Source organism: Lolium rigidum, chromosome 1 (assembly GCF_022539505.1).
Source record: "Lolium rigidum isolate FL_2022 chromosome 1, APGP_CSIRO_Lrig_0.1, whole genome shotgun sequence".
Classification (NCBI taxonomy): domain Eukaryota; kingdom Viridiplantae; phylum Streptophyta; class Magnoliopsida; order Poales; family Poaceae; genus Lolium; species Lolium rigidum.
Window position 1 is genome coordinate 318,752,856 of NC_061508.1, and position 13,532 is coordinate 318,766,387.

The 13,532-nt window shown below is 44.3% G+C and overlaps 1 long non-coding RNA gene across 1 annotated transcript; it reads right to left on the reverse strand.

Moving 5' to 3' along the window:
* Positions 1-442: 442 nt before the first annotated feature.
* On the reverse strand, positions 443-1,225 carry LOC124684243. Its single transcript, XR_006996959.1, has 2 exons — positions 1,193-1,225; positions 443-615 (listed from the first exon to the last, which is right to left on the reverse strand). It is a non-coding gene; the product is annotated as an uncharacterized LOC124684243 (long non-coding RNA).
* Between the last annotated feature and the right edge of the window lie 12,307 nt (positions 1,226-13,532).

A 13,532-nucleotide genomic window follows, 5' to 3' on the forward strand; every position in this document is an offset into this window, starting at 1 on the left:
CTCACTCCTTCCGACCTTCCGACGCCCTCCCCCAGAGCCGTCGCTATCACTTGCAAACATATGGAACATTAAAATCCGTAAAGTACTCCTAAAACATCTCAGATTAAGGACGTAAAAAACAAGCAGCGTGGGAAAACTAGTTTGTGGCTTTGTGCTACTTTCGGTGTATTATTAATACACAAAAAATACATGGAATTGCACAACCCGTTTTCACCCGCCCCTAAAAAAATGATTTGTTAATGTATTAGAGAACTTCCGTTCAGTAATTGCAAGGAAAATAAATCCAGTAGCAATAAATTACACCAAAAAAATTGGGAAAATATACTTTGAAGTTTGAACTTCCATCACTCTAGATGTAAGAAAAGAAGTAAAACTACATATAGCTGCAAAAAAATTACATCAGTATTTAGGGTACGCCTTGAACTTCCTATCACTCTGTATGTAAGAAAAAAGTAAAAAATACATATAGTTGGAAAAATGTTACATCAGGAATTTTGGGTACACATTAAACTTCTATCGCTCTAGATGTAAGAAAATAGTAAAAAATACATATGGGTGCAAAAAAGTTACATCAAGAATTTGGAGAAAATTACTATTGCGGACGTCTCCACAAACCTGGATGTATAAAATCACTCTTGTTACGTAAGATTTCAGGCAAGATGAAAATTCACGAACAAATAAAATAACTGCTCTATTTAATTGGTCAGGGATAGATCGTGCAAAGCACCATAGTTACTGCAAATCTGATTGATAGCTCTACTCAAACAGATTGGGGCTGGAGGGTCAAGCAACGCAACGCAACACAAAGCGACGCAAACGGCAAACGGACGTTTTTCGTCTATTTGCGTCTGCGCGGACAAAAAATTGCGCTCCAGCGGCTAGATGCAAAAAACGTGGACCAAATATGTGTCAGGAATGCGTCTGTGCGGACGCGTCCGTTTTCGTCCGTTTGGGTTGCATGCTTTTTCTCTCTTTTCCTTTAATGCAGGGAAGACCCAGGTGCTGGCCATTCCTAGCCACACAAATGGAATCTTTCCCTCTCTCTCCTCTATAATCATGCATGGGGTTTGAAAAATGCGTCCCTGCCGCGCTGGAGAAGGGGCAGACGCATGCGGACATGCGGATGTTTTTTCTGTCCGTGCGCGACGCAAACGGACATAAATATGCGTCGGCCCGCTGGAGATGCCCTTACAGCTGTGGCGCGGCCGCGGAGGAGTGGTCGACCCAGCGGCACTCCTCCTGGAGCCACCTGATGGCCCTCCCGTCCAACACGTTGGCGTACGGCCCGTCCCCATCCGTGCCGAACGCCACGCTATCCAGCTCGCGGCGCCGCCGTCTACGGGGATCAGCTCCACATCGCTTATCTCCACTACAGCCTGCACTTCAGGAATGCCGCCGCTACCACCACGGTGAGCGCGACCGCCATGAGCCGGATATGATGGCACCGTGCTCCCCATCGGCGGGAGACGCCGAGAGTGCTTCCCACCAGCGCCTCCCGTTCCTCATCCGCCAGCATCAGGGTCCTCTCGATGGGGGCCTAGTTCATCTTCTTTTCGCCGTTCGAGCAGGTCGTCGGGATGGGGATAAGGACGGAGTGGACGAGAGAGGAGCGAATTAGCTGTTCGGGCGGATGGGGATAAGGAAGCCGTGGTCCCGTAGAGAGAAAGTCATCTGAATCGCCCGATCGCAATCCAACGCACGAAAAAGAGGAGCACCCCGTAAGACACGGTGGTGCCCAGGCAGGAAATAGAATTCGGGATATATTATTCTAACGTGGGTAGCATCGTCATAACATTTCTGCACCATGATGGCAAACATAAGCAAAAAACTTGTACCAACACTTTAGAAACACCAATGTAGCAAATACCAAGGTGTGCCAAGTTAGAATGTAACAAAGTGAAGAGCTAGTTTTTTTCGATAATTATCAGGAGATCTGCGGATCTTTAAATTAAGTGAAATGGAGGGAGAAGAATCCAGATACATGGTGGGAAACTAGCACGCAGACCATTAGGCGCACGCATCAGACACACCCACACCACACCACCCCATCTAAGAAACAAACTACTCAAACTGCTATCCACCTCCTGGCAACTAGTCTACCTAGGCACATGGCGTGGCAGCGGATCCACTCTCTCCACTCGTCAGACCTAAGTGCCGACGCAAGGCATACTATGTAACACAGGCATTACGCTCCATCCAAATGGCGCGCATTACGAGTAGGCACATTGAGTGTGTCGCCGCCAAGTAGGATTATTTGGTCTCTAAGTTGATTTTGTTGCGGGGCCGTGGTATATAATTTATGTGTGTATGGATGACCATGCAAAGTATACAATAAATTCAGCTTGTTGTATATGACTAGCTTTTGTCATTCCATTCTCAATTGCGTGATTTCCCATGCATGCTTTTGTTGGAGTTAATTCCCAAACACCACCGCATTACCGAAATTGTAAAACACCACTGAAATATTTGGTGAAATTGTAAAACACCACCGAAATTGAGTGAATTCGTTTGTGCACTGATTCACTAGTTTTGACGTGTTAACAAGTAATCTGACAACGGGTCCCACTGTCAGTGTTGATGTGCCGGAGATCTAACTATTAGGGTTTTTTTGTAAGATTTTGAGGAAACACTTATTAGCTCCTACTTCTTCCTCTCTCACTGGAAACCACGGAACCAGCTCGCCGGAGCCAATCCAATGAGGCGTTGACCGTCAACGCCTGGCCCGGTCCCAAGCCCATCTCCACTGCTCCCTTTCCTCTTCATCAATCCTTCTTTGCCTCGACGCTCCATCAGCGAGATCGACCACCACCATGTCCTACTCTGTCCCCGCCCTCCGTCCACGAATCGACAATAGCATGCGAGCTCGGGGCTGGCGAAACCGCGGATGTTGGGGCCTCATCGGCGACTCGCCTTCTTCTTTGTCACCGGTGTCGTAGCTCGCCGGCGACTCGCTTCCATGTTTGCCACGCATCTGCCAGTTGATTTTGGTATATGCAAGTTGATTTTGTTGCGGATGCGGGCCGTGGTATAGAATTTCTGTACATATGGATGACCATGCAAAGTATACAACAAATTCAACAAATGGTATGTGACTAGCTTTCTCCAATTCTCAGTTGCGGGATCGCCCTGCATGCTTTTGTTGAGATGTTGTTCCGTTATCTGACGATCATAGAGAAACCTGGCCTATTCTAGGTCATGCAGCTTTGGAAAATCTCTTCTTCTTCTTCTTTTTCTGCGAAACTAGCTTTGCAAAATCTCAATATTAGCCTAAGCTTGCACACTACTATTCCACCAACACAGACAATGCCAACATTACAGAGAACGTCTCAACATAAAAGGAAACGAGATTGCTAATTCGAATCTAGCTAGATGTGAATTAAGGAAGTGCTTGGTCAAGTGCTCAGCCATGTGATTTACATCATGATTTATGATGGTCTAGGAGTTGCATATAGTCTGAAGCAGGGGGTTTTCGGTTTCAAATGAGTTGCAGTTGAGAATTCAGCTAGAGCTCGGTCCGATTTGCATCATGATTCATGCTGATCCGATAGTTGCATATAAGTTGCGGCAGAGATTACCACAATCACATGACATTGTTTCGTCGATAATTAATCAAATTCTTAGTCAGATAAGATCTAGTCAAACTTGAAAGAAAAAAATTTCACTCGCCCATATACACTTGTCCGACACTACGTTTCGCATGATAGGACTCATCACACCTATTTTCCGCCGGCTGCGGGGCTCGCATATGAGAAAGGGTTAACATCAACCACTAGCTCATTCTGATTCCATTTGATCCAGAGAAGCCTTCAACAAATATGGTAATGCAAGAAACCATTTTCTTAGATAATTTCTATAATGTCTTTGTTGAAGAAAAAATCAAGTAATATGACCGTCACAAATCATGGACACAAAACTAAATAAATAAACATGATTAACAACTAAATTTAAAAAATATCATATTGTTTTTGACAAGATTAGAGTTTGTCAAGCTAGTCACAAATGGCATCCCGGTAAAGGATTGGCTGGTGGTAGGATATTGAAGAGGGAATCTTCCTCATCCTCAGTAAGGTTGCATCTATGGGTGATAATGACAGACTCAAATGAGTCTTCCTCACCACCGGCGACATAGAGAACACTTCTCCTCGTTACCTCTCATCTCAAAGAAAAAACATGCCATTTCTCCACTCATAAGATCTTTATGTGAGATGAATTGAATCCATGGGGGGCATCTCGGGCCTGTCCACTATTTTTCCTCAAATCCAGTGCTATCCGATGTGTTTTGACCTAAAACCATCTATAATATGACGCAATTTGCTAAGTTCTCACTATTAGGAAACTAGCTAGCCCCCATAGTGGTAGCAATGCACCATCGATACCTCACCACTAGTAGGAAAAGCCTTATAGGTGAGATCTTAGTTTTGTGACGCACCAGCCTAATATGCGCCATATAAAGTTTTTTTGTGGCGCGCCACAAAAATATCTTATTTATGTGGCGCACAAAGAATCCATGCGCCAAAGAAAATATGTGGGCCCACACCCTGCCACCCCCAATCATTGGTTTCACTATTTCTATGGCGCACTTCACTCGGTGCGTCACAGAAATAAGGTATTCTGTGGCGCACTTGCCTCAGTGCACCACAGAAACAAGGTATTCTGTGGCGCACTGGCACTGGTGCGCCACAGAAATAAGTTATTCTATGGCGCACTGAGTCTGGTGCGCCACAGAATTAGTGAACCAGATCTACAAAAGTGTCAACCTCCCACCTACCACACTACCCAAGTCATTCTTCTTCCTCCTCCATCTAGCTCGTCCCCCTTCTCTCTCATCCCATTTTGGCCATATTTTTCACTTGCTTGGGTACTTATTGCACTTACTTTGGTTGATACATAATTGGTGTTGAGGAGAAGACTCTCCATACTCTCTCATCCTCTCCAACTCATCGATCGCGGTCTCGTCTCGATATCGAATCTACAAGGTGAGTAGTTGGAGGAGACACGCATATGCTTGGAGGAGACATGCATATGCTTGTCGAACTTGTTGCACTTACTTTGGTTGATACATAATTGGTGTTGAGGAGAAGGCTCTCCATACTCTCTCATCCTCTCCAACTCATCGATCGCGGTCTCGTCTCGATATCGAATCTACAAGGTGAGTAGTTGGAGGAGACACGCATATGCTTGGAGGAGACATGCATATGCTTGTCGATCTTGTGTGGCCATCGATGTGTATGGATGCTTGTTGCAGGTGGAGCGCTTGTGTGTGTGCCGGTGTGGTGCATGGATGTTTGCTGAAATGTTGATTCATTTCCGTTTCGGCAAATTTTTGCACTACCCATATGTCCTACCTTTAGGAGAGGTCATGCCGAATTTTTCCGCTCCATGTATACCTCTAGGAGAGGTACGGCCCATGCATGTGTGTGCATGTGTTACGGTTCTAATTTCCAGCTCTATATATACCATTGGCAGGCAAGCATGGTCCCCTCGATGAGTTCCGCTCGAATCTCTAGATACAAGAAAGACGCGAAGGAGGACATGATTCGGAACAATAGGCGTCAGATAAGATGTCCGTGTCGATCATGCAAACTCGAGCGCTGGATCAACCCTGATTCCGGAAAACTCGAGGAGCACCTGCTTAGGAGCGGTTTCATGCAAGACAACCAGGAGCGGCCGGCCCCATCAAATGGTGCGCATGAAGACCATGCCAAGCGAGACGACAAAGCACCACATGTCGGCGGAGACTATCATCATGAAGAAGAAGTCGGCGGAGAAGATCATCATGAAGAAGATGCCGGCGGAGAAGATCATCATGATGAAGAAGAAGATTCCGGCGCCACCCCGCTAATTTCAGCCTTGCAGGACTCTCATGTTCAAGATCTGCTCCTCCAGGAGATGAGCAACGACAGAGCTGCAGCCAGAGAGAGAGCCAAGCTGTCGCAAATGGAGAAAGCTGGGATGACTCCGATCTTTCTTGGGTGCCGTCCGCAGGATACGCGCTTGGATGTAATGCTTGATTATCTGCAGATGAAGACGCAGAACAAGTGGACCGATTCCATCTACAACAAGAACTTGAAATTCTGGCACGATCGTCTCTCGGAGCGGAACACATTGCCAAGTAGTATCGAGGAGGCCAAGAAAGTCGTGGGCCCTCTTGACCTACCGCACGAAAAATACCACGCCTGCATCAATGATTGTGTGATTTATAGGGGTGAGTACAAGGACAGAACCACATGTCCTGTGTGCGGCCACAGACGATACAACGTTGGGAACAAGAAGGTACCTCGAAAAGTGGTATGGTACTTTACTATCACTCCCCGTCTGCAGCGGTATTTCGTGGACCCTAAGGAAGCAAAGCTCATGCAATGGCACGCGGAAAGGGAGAAGCCCGAAGAAGATCCGGAGATGGGCTATATGCTGACACACCCTTGAGACGCTGGCCAGTGGGAAGCATTGGACATCGCCTTCCCTAGGTTCGGGGGCGACGCAAGGAACATCGAGTCCGGGTATGAGCACCGATGGACTCAATCCGTTCGGCAACCAGAGTAGCACGCATAACACCTGGCCTGTGTTTGTATGGCCTTACAACCTACCCCTGTGGCTGTGCACCAAGCAAAGGTACATACACCTGAGTATTCTCATTCATGGGCCGAAACAACCAGGTGTCGACATGCATTTGTATCACGGGCTGCTGAAAGAGGAGTTAGACACGCTGTGGAAGACGCCACTGATGACCCACAAGTATAGGGGATCGCAACAGTCTTCGAGGGAAGTATTACCCAATTTATTGATTCGACACAAGGGGAGACAAAGAATACTTGTAAGCCGTAACAGCGGAGTTGTCAATTCAGCTGCACCTGGAAACAGACTTGCTCGCAAGAGTTTATCAGTAGCAACAGTTTTATAGCAGTAGGAATAGTGAAATAACAGCAGCAGTGAAATAAAGACAGCAGTAGTGATTATAGTAAACATCAGGATTAAACTACTGTAGGCACAAGGATGGATGAACGGGCGTTCCATGGATGAGAGAATTCATATAACAATCATGGTAGGGCATTTGCAGATAATAATAAAGCGGTATCCAAGTACTAATCAATCCATAGGCATGTGTTCCATATATAGTCGTACGTGCTCACAATGAGAAACTTGCACAACATCTTTTGTCCTACCAGCCGGTGGCAGCCGGACCTCTAGGGAAACTCATCGGAAATTAAGGTACTCCTTTTAATAGAGTACCGGAGCAAAGCATTAACACTCCGTGAACACATGTGATCCTCACATCACCGCCTTCCCCTCCGGTTGTCCTAATTCTTGTCACTTTGGGGCCTCGGGTTCCGGACAGCAACGTGTGTATACAACTTGCAGGTAAGATCATAAAACAATGCATATCATGATGAAACAATAACATGTTCAGATCTGAGATCATGGCACTCGGGCCCTAGTGACAAGCATTAAGCATAACAAGTTGCAACAATATCATAAAAGTAACATCTACGGATACTAGGCACCATGCCCTAACAATCTTGTGACTATTACATGATCAATCTCATCCAATCCCTACCATCCCCTTCAGCCTACAGCGGGGGAATTACTCACACATGGATGGGGGAAACATGGCTGGTCGATGGAGAGGCGTCGGTGGTGATGGCGGTGATGATCCCCTCCAATTCCCCGTCCCGGCGGAGTGCCAGAACGGAGTTTCTGGTCCCGAGGCGGAGTTTCGCGATGGCGGCGGCGTACTGGATGGTCTCTGGAAATATGGTCGAACCCCCTGGCGTTTTTAGGTCGAAAGGACTTTGTATTCGAAAGGGGAGCGTCGGGGGGCCGCCGAGGCGCCCAAACCATAGGGAGGCGCGCCCCCCTCTAGGCCGCGCTGGCCTGTGGTCTAGGGGCCACGGGCCCCCCCTGGTTCACCCTTTTGGCCCTTCATCTTCACGGTGAAAATAGGCCCATTGCGATTATTTCCGGGGTTTTTCCTAAAAGTCGAATTTCTGCACAAAAACGAGACACCAGTGCAATTCTGCTGAAAACAGCGTTAGTCCGTGTTAGTTGTATCCAAAATACACAAATTAGAGGCAAAATAATAGCAAAAGTGTTCGGGAAAGTAGATACGTTTTGGACGTATCAACTCCCCCAAGCTTAGCTTATTGCTTGTCCTCAAGCAATTCAGTTAACAACTGAGTGCGATAAAAGAACTTTCACGAACACATTTGTTCATATGATGTAAATATTCTCATGATATAGCAAGTGCTTAAGCAATTCATAATAAGGTACATGCAAATAAAGTCATCTAGTAACTGTGTCAATAATGAAAGAGATACCAACAAACTAATAATAAGCATCATGAAACACTTCGATAAGCAGGATTGCAATGTTCATAGAAAGATATGATAAAGTGGTATCTCTCTTGCCTGTATTTGTACAGCAAAACATAAATGCCAGGCACCTCTGAAGTTCATAGAAAGACTAGAAGTAAATTTGTCAAGATAAAAGCATCAAAGTTATACCACAGCTGATCATATTTTGGGACAAGCATATTATACTAAGAATGACAGTTATGCTCTCAAGAAGGTGCTCAAAGAAAGGATGGTGACTCAACATAAAAGTAAAAGATTGACCCTTCGCAGAGGGAAGCAGGGATTAACATGTGCTAGAGCTTTTCATTTTTCAAAGACAGAAATAAAATTATTTTGAGAGGTGTTTGTCGTTGTCAACGAATGATAGTGGGTACTCTAACTACCTCGCCAACCAGACTCTCAAGAGCGGCTCCCATGAAGGACGTCATCTCTACCAGCAAGGTAGATTATCCCTCTTCTCTTTTGTTTACACATGCATTTTAGTTTTATTATGGATGACACTCCCCCCAACCTTTGCTTACACAAGCCATGGCTAACCGAATCCTCGGGTGCCTTCCAACATTCACATACCATGGGGAAGTGTCTATTTGCAGGTTAAGTTGCTTACTGATGAATCAGAGCAAAACACGTGAAGAGAATTATTAATGAAGGATAATTAATTGGGGCTGGGAACCCCATTGCCAGCTCTTTTTGCAAAATTATTGGATAAGCGGATGTGCCACTAGTCCATTGGTGAAAGTCTGTCTGGAGTAAATGACAAGGTTGAAAGATAAAACACCACATATTTCCTCATGAGCTATAAAACATTAACACAAATTGAGAAGTAGTTTGAAGGTTTAAAGGTAGCACATGAGAATTTACTTGGAATGGTTTGAAATGTCATGCATAGGTATTTATGGTGGACACTTTGGAATAACTTGGTTTTCAGTATTTGGAAGCACGAGCAGCGTTCCCGCTCAGTACAAGTGGAGGCTAGCAATAGACTGGGAAGCGACAATTGATGCGCGTAGATGTACACGTCCGTTGGGAACCCCAAGAGGAAGGTGTGATGCGCACAATGGCAAGTTTCCCTCAGTAAGAAACCAAGGTTTAATCGGACCAGTAGGAGTCAAGAAGCACGTTGAAGGTTGATGGTGGCGAAATGTGATGCGGCGCAACAACAGGGATTCCGGCGCCAACGTGGAATCGCACAACAAAACCAAAGTACTTTGCCCCAACGAAACAGGTGAGGTTGTCAATCTCACCGGCTTGCTGTAACAAAGGATTAAACGTATCGAGTGGAAGATGTTTGCAAGAAAATAATAAAACACAAGTATTGCATAGAATTGTATGCTATGTAAAGAATAGGACCGGGGTCCACAGTTCACTAGAGGTGTCTCTCCCATAAGATAAAAGCATGTTGGGTGAACAAATTACGATCGGGCAATTGACAAATAGAGAAAGGCATAACAATGCATATACATGATATGATAAATATAGTGAGATTTAATTGGGCATTACGACAAAGTACATAGACCGCCATCCAACCGCATCTATGCCTAAAAAGTCCACCTTCGGAGTTATCGTCCGAACCCCATTCGGTATTAAGTTGCTAAGCAACGGACAATTGCATTAAGTATGGTGCGTAATGTAATCAACAACTACATCCTTAGACATAGAATCAATGTTTTATCCCTAGTGGCAACAAGACATCCACAACCTTAGAACTTTCTCGTCACTCGTCCTGCATTCAATGGAGGCATGAACCCACTATCGAGCATAAATACTCCCTCTTGGAGTTAAGAGTACAAACTTGGCCGAGCCTCTACTAATAACGGAGAGCATGCAAGATCATAAACAACACATAAACAATAGATTGATAATCACCATAACATAGTACTCTCTATCCATCGGATCCCGACAAACACAACATATAGTATTACAGATAGATGATCTTGATCATGTTAGGCAGCTCACAAGATCCAACAATGAAGCACAACAAGGAGAAGACGACCATCTAGCTACTACTATGGACCCATGGTCCAGGGGTGAACTACTCACTCATCACTCCGGAGGCGATCATGGCGATGAAGAGTCCTCCGGGAGATGAATCCCTCTCCGGCAGGGTGCCGGAGGCGATCTCTCGAATCCCCGAGATGGGATTCGCGGCGGCAGCGTCTCCGGAAGGTTTTCCGTATCGTGGCTCTCGGATCGGGGGTTTCGCGACGGAGGCTTTAAGTAGGCGGAAGGGTAGGTCAGGGGGCCACACGAGGTGCCCGGGGGTAGGGCCGCGCGGCCGGGGCTTGGGCCGCGCCGCCCTGTCCCTGGCTGCCTCGTGGCCCCACTTCGTTGACTCTTCGGTCTTCCGGAAGCTTCGTGCAAAAATAGGACCCCGGGCGAAAGTTTCGTCCAATTCCGAGAATATTTCCTTACTAGGATTTCTGAAACCAAAAACAGCAGAAAACAAGAATCGGCTCTTCGGCATCTTGTTAATAGGTTAGTTCCGGAAAATGCATAAATATGACATATAATGTGCATAAAACATGTAGGTATCATCAATAAAGTAGCATGGAACATAAGAAATTATCGATACGTTGGAGACGTATCAGCATCCCTAAGCTTAGTTCTGCTCGTCCCGAGCAGGTAAAACGATAACAAAGATAATTTCGAAGTGACATGCCATCATAATCTTGATCATACTATTTGTAAACATATGTAATGAATGCAGCGATCAAAACAAAGGTAATGACATGAGTAAACAAGTGAATCATATGACAAAGACTTTTCATGAATAGTACTTCAAGACAAGCATCAATAAGTCTTGCATAAGAGTTAACTCATAAAGCAATAAATCAAAGTAAAGGTGTTGAAGCAACACATAGGAAGATGAAGTTTCAGCAGTTGCTTTCAACTTATAACATGTATATCTCATGGATATTGTCAACATAAAGTAATATAACAAGTGCAATATGCAAGTATGTAGGAATCAATGCACAGTTCACACAAGTGTTTGCTTCTTAAGGTGGAGGGAGATAGGTAAAGCTGACTCAACAATAAAAGTAAAAGAAAGGTCCTTCAAAGAGGAAAGCATCGATTGTCTGTATTTGTGCTAGAGCTTTTATTTTGAAAACATGAAACAATTTTGTCAACGGTAGTAATAAAGCATATGAGTTATGTAAATTATATCTTACAAGTTGCAAGCCTCATGCATAGTATACTAATAGTGTCCGCACCTCGTCCTACTTAGCTTGGACTACCGGATCTTTGCATGCCATGTTTCAACCAAGTGTCACAAAGGGGTACCTCCATGCCGCTTTGTACAAAGGTCTAAGGAGAATGCTCGCATTTCGGATTTCTCGCTTTTGATTATTCTCAACTTAGACATCCATACCGGGACAACATGGACAACAGATAATGGACTCCTCTTAAATGCATAAGCATGAAGCAATGATTATTATTCTCATATGAGATTGAGGATATATGTCCAACACTGAAACTTCAACCATGGTTCATGGCTTTAGTTAGCGGCCCAATGTTCTTCTCTAACAATTTTGCATGCTCCAACCACTAAAATGATAGACCTTCAGACAAGACGGACATGCATAGCAACTCACATGATATTCAACAATAGTTGATGGCGTTCCCCGAAGCATGGTTATCGCACAACAAGCAACTTAATAAAAGATAAAGTGCATAAGTACATATTCAATACTACGATAGTTTTTAAGGCTATTTTGTCCCATGAGCTATATATTGCAAAGGTGAATGATGGAATTTTAAAGGTAGCACTCAAGCAATTTACTTTGGAATGGCGGAGAAATACCATGTAGTAGGTAGGTATGGTGGACACAAATGGCATAGTAGTTGGCTCAAGGATTTTGGATGCATGAGAAGTATTCCCTCTCGATACAAGGTTTAGGCTAGCAAGGTTATTTGAAGCAAACTCAAGGATGAACAGGTGCAGCAAGACTCACATAAAAGACATATTGTAAACATTATAAGACTCTACACCGTCTTCCTTGTTGTTCAAAACTCAATACTAGATATTATCTAGACCTTAGAGAGACCAAATATGCAAATCAAATTTTAGCAAGCTCTATGTATTTCTTCATTAATGGGTGCAAAGCATATGATGCAAGAGCTTAAACATGAGCACAACAATTGCCAAGTATCACATTATCCAAGACATTTTAGAATTACTACATGTAGCATTTTTCAATTCCAACCATATAACAATTTAACGAAGAAGAAACTTCGCCTTGAACATAATGAGTAAAGCCTAAGGACACATGTGTCCATATGCAACAGCGGAGCGTGTCTCTCTCCCACAAAGTGAATGCTAGGATCCATCTTATTCAAACAAAACAAAAACAAAAACAAACTGATGCTCCAAGTAAAGAACACAAGATGTGATTGAATAAAAATAGAGTTTCAGGGGAGGAACCTGATGATGTTGTCGATGAAGAAGGGGATGCCTTGGGCATCCCCAAGCTTAGACGCTTGAGTCTTCTTAGAATATGCAGGGGTGAACCACGGGGGCATCCCCAAGCTTAGAGCTTTCACTCCTCTTGATCATAGTATATCATTCTCCTCTCTTGACCCTTGAAAACTTCCTTCACACCAAACTTCAAGCAAACTCATTAGAGGGTTAGTGCACCATTAATAATTCATACATTCAGAGGTGACACAATCATTATTTTCACTTCTGGACATTGCATAATGCTACTGGACATTAATGGATCAAAGAAATAAATCCAATATAGCAAAAGAGGCAATGCGAAATAAAAGGCAGAATCTGTCAAAAACAGAACAGTCCGTAAAGACGAATTTAAAGCTGGCATCAGACTTGCTCAAATGGAAAAAACTCAAAACTAATGAAAGTTGCGTACATATCTGAGGATCACGCTCGTAAATTGGCAGATTTTTTCGAATTTTCTACGAGAACCGTGCCCAGATTCGTGACGAGACAGCAATGCTGTTTCGCGCAGCGATCCCAAATATAACATCAACTATAACATAGAAACTTTACTTGGCACATAAACATGATAAGGAGAGGTTGCTACAGTAGTAAACAACTTCCAAGACTCAACAAAACAAAAAATTGCTGTAGTAAAAACATGGGTTGTCTCCCATAAGCGCTTTTCTTTAACGCCTTTCAGCTAGGCGCAGAAAGTGCAAATCAAGTAACATCAAGAGTAGAAG